General features: G+C 44.6%; 2 non-coding genes across 2 annotated transcripts; both read right to left on the reverse strand.

Annotated features, from left to right (window-relative positions):
- Positions 1-2,390: 2,390 nt before the first annotated feature.
- Positions 2,391-2,465, reverse strand: Trnat-ugu (transfer RNA threonine (anticodon UGU)). Its single transcript has one exon. It is a non-coding gene; the product is annotated as a tRNA-Thr (tRNA).
- A 365-nt stretch (positions 2,466-2,830) lies between these two features.
- On the reverse strand, positions 2,831-2,905 carry Trnat-ugu (transfer RNA threonine (anticodon UGU)). The gene has a single exon. It is a non-coding gene; the product is annotated as a tRNA-Thr (tRNA).
- Between the last annotated feature and the right edge of the window lie 3,409 nt (positions 2,906-6,314).

The raw sequence follows: 6,314 nt of genomic DNA on the forward strand, positions 1-6,314 counted from the left end.
CTGTGCTGTTCGCTGCTGACAAATAAGATAACTCTCGTTCTATCTGGATTGACCTTCGCCAATCAAACTCTCCCTATGCCTTGATGAAGTTGAGGACTCCTATTCGCCCCTAGTCTAACTATCGTGGTACACCGGTCAGATAACCAGTCCACCACGATGCCACTAAAAAATTCGCTCACAGGCGTTTAACTATAACTCTGTCCGTTCACACCGCACAATAAGTGTGGCGGCCAACACAGTCAACAACACTTAATCACAAGGACTCAATATAGAGTCGCACTCCGATTCGCTCTCGAGAGAGGTGCTCTCCCAGTGAAGTACTGAGGAGAGACTTGAGTACACGTACGAGCATGCACGCTCTCGTTACCTGTTCTCGCTCCAAGAACGACAACGGAACAGCCCCTGTCCACGCCAGACATGAAGGGGTATATCTTTCAGTCTCTTCCATTACTCCTTCAGCTTAAGGCGTCAGGAATATCGTCTGCCAATCAGCATTGCTCTTCTAAAACGGGAGAATGACGTTTCGTTTAAGGCGACCAATCCGGAAATCTGTAGCATCGGAATTTGGTGTTTGCTGTCTCCATGGTGTCACTGCCAGACACCACACTTGCTAGGTGGTAGCTTAAATCGGCCGCGGTCCATTAGTACATGTCGGACCCGCGTGTCGCCACTGTGTGATCGCAGACCGAGAGCCACCACACGGCAGGTCTCGAGAGACGTACGAGAACTCGCCCCAGTTGTACGACGACGTTGCTAGCAACTATACGGACGAAGCCTTTGCTCTCATTTGCCGAGAGACAGAATAGCCTTCAGCTAAGTTCATGGCTACGACTTAGCAAGGCGCCATTAGCCTTACATAGTTTGATAGTTATCGTATGAAATGTCTCATCAAGAATGCTGTATTCACAACAAGGATAAATAAAAGTTAAGTATTCGAGGAGCTGCATACTTTTCTTATTAGAATTCACTACTTATCCTGTTCCAGAATTCACGCCCGTCTGCGTTAGATAGCGTGCATTTTCGGCCTCCTCTATCTACAAGGTGTTGGCACATTCACCAACACATCAGTCTCCCTGTGAAAATCTCTGAAACTGTGTGCTATGTTGTAAAGAATACGTAGGCTGGGCGCTGCCACACAATGTGGAGAAATTTGCTTCTAAGCCGAACACGGGGTCGTTCTTCCTTTCACTCAGGCAAACGCAGTCTGCTCTATGGGCGGTCACCGGCCGACATAGATAGGCTGAGTCGTCCTCTGAAGGGACCGGCCCCACGGCGTGCGGTTTGCATCTCCCGAACTAAAAGCCCCTGCGACCGTCGTGTCTTGAATATGTGTGTATGTGTACGTCAGCCTCGAGTATTTCAATCTCGGTGCGCATTTGCGATTTATTAGTTATTTGCATATCGTTTACATGAATTCATACAACATTGACTTTATCTTATTGAGTGTGGGTTCGAGTAAAGCGTCTTGATGTGCGGAATATTATTGTGAGGGCGGAATATGTATGCAATGAAGGTCAGGAGACAACAACGTCTTACACTGTGATTTGACTTTAGATTTACAAATACAACCCGAAGAGTGCTCTGGGCGAACGCCGTGAGAAGGAAATACAGCAGATCCTCCAGACATAGCAAAATCTCACTATAGACACACCGAACATCAGTTTCATCTGTTCGTATTAATGAAAATGATTTATTACAAAAGCAGCTTTGTCACATTATACACTTCTTGTTTTTTTCGATATGTGTAACAAAAACAAAGTTACATTAATGAGGCTAAATGTGTCGTATTACTTGATCAATGCGCCTTTAAGACGAGAAAAATGTCTGAAAATGCCTTCCTTACACGATGTTATCCACGAAAGCACTGTAATATTTGAAATGATAATTAAATAGACACCCTAGCTGCAAACAGGCGTTGATATACTTCACTGGGGACATGTTGAAAATGTGTGCCACGACCGGGACTCGAACCCGGGATCTCCTGCTTACATGGCAGATGCTCTATCCATCTGAGCCACCGAGGGCACAGAGGATAGTGCGTCTGCAGGGACTTATCCCTTGCACGCTCCCCGTGAGATCCACATTCACAACATGTCCACACCACTACATTCGTAGTGCGCCTAATAGATGTTTGCCCATCATACTCATTACTCGTGGCAGATTAATCTACCAAGTCCCGTATGAGTTCGGGCATCGCGTGTGCGTTCTCACAAGAAGGTCAATGGCTGGGAAGCCATATTTTAACTATATATGACGGTAGTATCTGTTCTCGAAAGAACACATACCGTGGATGACCATGCAGCTTTGCTAGAAATGAAATGATAATTAAATAGACACCCTAGCTGCAAACAGGCGTTGTTATACTTCACTGGGGACATGTTGAAAATGTGTGCCCCGACCGGGACTCGAACCCGGGATCTCCTGCTTACATGGCAGACGCTCTATCCATCTGAGCCACCGAGGGCACAGAGGATAGTGCGTCTGCAGGGACTTATCCCTTGCACGCTCCCCGTGAGATCCACATTCACAACATGTCCACACCACTACATTCGTAGTGCGCCTAATAGATATTTGGCCATCATACTCATTACTCGTGGCAGATTAATCTACCAAGTCCCGTACAGGTTCGGGCATAGCGTGTGCGTTCGCACAAGAAGGTCAATGGCCGGGAAGCCATATTTTAACTATATATGACGGTAGTATCTTTTCCCGAAAGAACAGTTACCGTGGATGACCATGCAGCTTTGCTAGAAATGAAATGATAATTAAATAGACACCCTAGCTGCAAACAGGCGTTGATATACTTCACTGGGGACATGTTGAAAATGTGTGCCCCGACCGGGACTCGAACCCGGGATCTCCTGCTTACATGGCAGACGCTCTATCCATCTGAGCCACCGAGGGCACAGAGGATAGTGGGTCTGCAGTGAAGTATATCAACGCCTGTTTGCAGCTAGGGTGTCTATTTAATTATCATTTCATTTCTAGCAAAGCTGCATGGTCATCTACGGTATGTGTTCTTTCGAGAACAGATACTACCGTCATATATACTGTAATATTTACTATTTAAAACAACTGATGCATGGACATGACAGAAAGTAAGAACAAGAAACAATTGTAAACAACAGTTTGCCAGTATTTAGGGGCTACTAAGGCGGCGGTGCCGTCTTCAAAGCAATATATTGCGTTAAGTGTGTAGCATCACCTTCCCTTGTTATATGTTTTAAAATTTTGTTTTTCTGGGGCTCCACTGCCTCAACGTGTTTTGAGAATGAAAACTTGGTCCAAGTAGGCTGTATTATTTTTATCATGTGTGCGATCGATCAGTTTCAGCCTTCGGTAATTTTCAAGCACATCTTTTAAGCTTCCAGCTTCATTTTGCACTCTAATACATCGCTTTTCCATACGTTTAATAAACACAGCAGATACACATAACACAGACTTCAGTCATCAGTAACTAATTCTGCTTCACTATCTACAACAGTCTGCCAACGCTAACTTTTCGGTTCCACTACTGTAGAAATTGTGTGGTTTTGAGGCGAAGAACTCGTCGAGCCATGTTCGGACCGCATTTTCATCGGGAAAGGAAGATCCTTGAAGGTTGTTCCATAGATAGCGGAAAAGGCGAAAATCTGAGGACGCAAGATCAGATGAATAAGGTAAGTGCTGTGTTGGGTTGGGGAACCCAACTGCTGTACAGAGTTTTTGGTCAGTCGTAGCAGAATGCGGGAGGGTGTTATCGCGTGCTACCATCACTACACGCAGTTTGCCTTGTCGTTCTTCTTGGACTGCGTCTGCAAGACATCTCAGTTGTTGACAATAAATGTCAGCAGGAAGCAATACGTTGTACACCAGACTGTCACTGTTCCACCAGATGCATAACATTATCTTTTGAGGATGCGAGCAGGTCTTTGTACCAGCAGTTGCTGCTTTGTTTGAGTTTAACCATTCCTTTCCATGCTGTATGTCAGTATGTCGTTGTTGTGGTCTTCAGTCCAGAGACTGGTTTGTTGTAGCTCTCCATGCTACTCTATCCTGTGCAAGCTTCTTCATCTCCCAGTACTTACTGCAGTCTACATCCTTCTGAATCTGTTTAGTGTATTATCTCTTGGTCTCCCTCTGCGCTGCCCTCCAGTATTAAATTGGTGATCCCTTGATGCCTCAGAACATGTCCTACCAACCGATCCCTTCTTCTAGTCAAGTTGTGCCACAAATTTCTCTTTTCCCCAATTCTATTCAATACCTCGTCATTAGTTATGTGATCTACCCATCTAATCTTCAGCATTCTTCTGTAACACCACATTTCGAAAGCTTCTATTCCCTTTTTGTGTAAACTATTTATCGTCCACGTTTCACTTCTATACATGGCTACACTCCATACAAATACTTTCAGAAAAGACTTCCTGGCACTTAAATCTATACTGGATGTTAACAAATTTCTTTTCTTCAGATACGCTTTCCTTGCCATTGACAGTCTATATTTTATATCCTCTCTACTTCGATCATCATCAGTTATTATGCTCCCGAAATAGCAAAACTCATTTACTACTTTAAGCGTATCAGTTCCCAACCTAATACCCTCAGCATCACTCGATATAATTCGACTACATTCCATTATCCTCGTTTTGCTTTTGTTGATGTTCATCTTACATCCTCCTTTCAAGACACTGTCCATTCCGTTCAGCTGCTCTTCCACGTCCTTTGCTGTCTCTGACAGAATTACAATGCCATCGGCGAACCTCAAAGTTTTTATTTCTTCTCCATGGATTTTAATTCCTACTCCGAATTTTTCTTTTGTTTCCTTCACTGCTTGCTCAAAATACAGATTGAATAACATCGGGGAGAGGCTACAACCCTGTCTCACTCCCTTCCCAACCAGTTTCCCTTTCATGTCCCTTGACTGTTATAACTGCCATCTGGTTTCTGTACAGATTGTAAATAGCGTTTCGCTCCCTGTATTTTACCCCTGCCACCTTCAGAATTTGAAAGAGAGTATTCCAGTCAACATTGTCAAAAGCTTTCTCTGGGTCTACAAATGCTAGAAACGTAGGTTTGCCTTTCCTTAATCTATTTTCTAGGATAAGTGGTAGGGTCAGTATTACCTCACATGTTCAAATGGTTCAAATGGCTCTGAGCACTATGGGACTTAACATCTGTGGTCATCAGTCCCCTAGAACTTAGAACTACGTAAACCTAACTAACCTAAGGACATCACACACATCCATGCCCGAGGCAGGATTCGAACCTGCGACCGTAGCGGTCACGCGGTTCCAGACTGAAGCGCCTAGAACCGCATGGCCGCACCGGCCGGCTATTGCCTCACGTGTTCCAACATTTCCACAGAATCCAAACTGATCTTCCCCCAGGTGGGCTTCTACCAGTTTTTCCATTCGTTAGTATAAAGTATGTTAGTATAAAGACACTATTTCTCGTCACCAGTGACGATACAGGATAGGAAGGGCGCAGCTGTTCACGAGCCAATTGATGAGTACTCAGGGATGCACAAATGGCCACCTGCTGATTTTTGTGGTTTTCACTTAAAGCATGCGGTACCCACATACCCGATCTTTTAGCCTTCCCCAGTGCATGCAAACGTCACACATCTGCCAGTGCTCAAGTACACTGACTTGGATCAATGTCGATCCATGCATTTAAACGGTCTGCATCAAACACTGATCGTCTTTCTGAACGTGGGGTCACTAAAGTCAAAACGATTCTTTTTGAAACGAGAAAACTGTTTTATCGCCATGTTCTGTCCAATGGTATTATCCCCACACACTGCGCAAATGTTTCTGGCGGCCTCCGATTCTGCACTTGGCATTCCATTTTCTAGCGTCCACAGCTCCACTCATTATCTCCAGATGTCAACTCAAATAGCAACAGTGAACTACATATCAAAAAATGATAATCAATCAACAAACCCATAGCAACCGGAATACCAACATGCAAAACAAAGCCGCTACGAGCTTACGCATCAACCCTATACCCCCCCGGTTCTGGAAATAAAACATAGTCTTTGCTTTGCCTTCCCCACAACGTTACCTATGTGATCATTCCAATTTGTGTCTCAGCTTATAATCTGATAGTACTTCTCACTCACTCCGATAAGCTGTTTCTACGCAGTGCCGACCTGAACAGCCCTACCCTTTGTATCACCTCACCCGTCACTTATCTGGTTTTGGTGTGTGTTCACCACAGGTAATTGACTAACAGATCAACAGAGAGTGCAAAACTGCCGCAATCTCGGATAACGTAAAGAAAGTAATAAGGCCCTGTGACTCCTGATTGAACTACGGTGGCAGTGTTGACTACCA

This window comes from Schistocerca nitens, chromosome 5 (genome assembly GCF_023898315.1).
Source record: "Schistocerca nitens isolate TAMUIC-IGC-003100 chromosome 5, iqSchNite1.1, whole genome shotgun sequence".
Taxonomy (NCBI): Eukaryota; Metazoa; Arthropoda; class Insecta; order Orthoptera; family Acrididae; genus Schistocerca; species Schistocerca nitens.